Here is a 2,150-nt window from a genome sequence, read left to right on the forward strand (position 1 = left end):
AATACATGTAGTTCATATGTAAACAGTACCTTTCAACTGAATGGAATATTTTGAAAATCAAGTTTAGAACAGTTGACTGAAGTAAGTGGCTACATTTACACTAGTGAGTCTAAACTTTTCATGGGTAGTATATTTGTCAAAATATAATTAATCTATTAATTTCGGCCTCAAATTTGATGTAAAGTTATAAAGCTTATGTTTGTGTTTGTTTCAAGGAGTGAAATGATGTTATACTTTGCTAATTGTAATGTTGTTTTATAGTATTATTTGATTTGGGTAATTTAGCATTGCACAACTAGAATCGTGAAGAGGCATTAGCCTGAGCCAAGCTCCTTGTTGCTGATTGGCTTGAACCAATGTCCCTTTGTTGTCATAATATGGGCGTATTGAGTGTGGAGTGCACAGCCTTCACTTTCAAACTTAATATTGGTGGATAAAGTTTTCTCTCGTCACGCCGAAGACACAGGTTCGATTCCCCACATGGTTACATTGTGTAAAGCACATTCCTGGTATCCCCGCCAATATATTGCTGTAATATTGCTAGAGCGGCGTAAAACCTCACTCACTCATTTAATCAAACTGAATATCTATGCCGTTGTGCCTCAGATGTATCTATATCGCAGGAAAATCAACAACAATCATTTTGTGCAAGAATTCTATGTGGATATGTTTTTGTTTATCGTACCTTTCATGTAAAATGCATGAGTTTAATTGCTCAATGATATTTCATAAATTTCCACACGCGCCTCTACTGGGGTCATAGCTGGGGAAAATATATATCTGGCGCAGACATTTTGCCGAGCTGGCAAGCTCCTTACAGCGTAGCGACGTCCCGTAATGTGTCTGGAGTAGGGGTTGGCTCCCATGTGCCGTGTGCCGGGAGTCACTGTGAAGAGCCAGTCACCGAGAACCTGAGGAGGGTTGGGTTACCTAGACTGGCGGCAAGTCTCCGTCATTGTATTCTCAGGCTGCGGCTGGAGGTAACTCGACCCGCCCGTATCTCACCAGCTGTCAACAGAAATCTCGCGCCGACTTCTTGCGTGAAATGAAAAACTTTTGCAATGTTCTTCACTTCGTTAAACATGTATCATGTGTTTTTAAGAATTATTAGTTAAATTATATCGTTTTGTCAGCAAAACGGGAAATGTATTATTTGTTTAAGGTTGATAACACGTATATGACCACATGTTATGTAATCTGGGAACCTTCACATCCTTCACATCATTTCTATTTAGTCCAGAATGCACGGTTTCCAGGCATAACATGGGGACACCCCCAACAAAACTTCGGTCATACTGTGTGGTCTAATCAAGCAGGAACGTTTGCCGAAATAATTAAACAATGTCATTATTACTTATTCCTTTTTAACTTACATATTAGACCCATTAGACCTTTTTTCACAAATGCACCCTGGTCACGGCTTTAACTATGTATCGTGTAGTAACGTAGAGCAACCTGCTGTATGTACTATATACAATACAGAATACAGAGCGCATCAACGCCCACTTGGGGGATGTATTACAGTATGTTTGATCGTAAGTGAACTATTGCATGACGCCGTGTACACTGGAACGTGTATCATGATTAATGCAGTATGCATCGTGCGTAACGAATCTCCATGTCATGTTGTCATCACTCTGTTTTGGAAAGATTCGGCCACCGTGAAATTGCTGGAATATTGCTTGTAGCGGCGTAAAACTAAATTCACTCACTTCGATTCCTGCATGACATTGGGTCAGTACTTCGTATGGAACCCATTCAGGTATTGCTCCCCGCCGTGATACGGCCACAGAAGTACTTAAAGCTACAAAACCATACAAACGCATGCAGTGCACACAGAGAACACAACTATGAGGTACAGTATAACAAACGAAACCATTTATTTCATAACACAAAGAAACATTTATGCATACATAAATGTAAGTTTATGATACATATCATAAATACAAAGGATATTTGGGAGTACTTGCACACTTGGAGTGAAAGTATGTTAATGCACAAGACATGATCCTCTACATGAGCCTTATAACTACAGGGATAAGACAATAATAACAAGATAAGAACAAACCAGAGGTCGACTATGCGTTGTCTTTATACACTTCACAAAAGCTTTTGAAATTAACTTATACGTGTTCTAAACAATGTGCTAT

Source organism: Haliotis rubra, unplaced genomic scaffold (assembly GCF_003918875.1).
Source record: "Haliotis rubra isolate DU_JTF1 unplaced genomic scaffold, ASM391887v1 Scf337, whole genome shotgun sequence".
Taxonomy (NCBI): Eukaryota; Metazoa; Mollusca; class Gastropoda; order Lepetellida; family Haliotidae; genus Haliotis; species Haliotis rubra.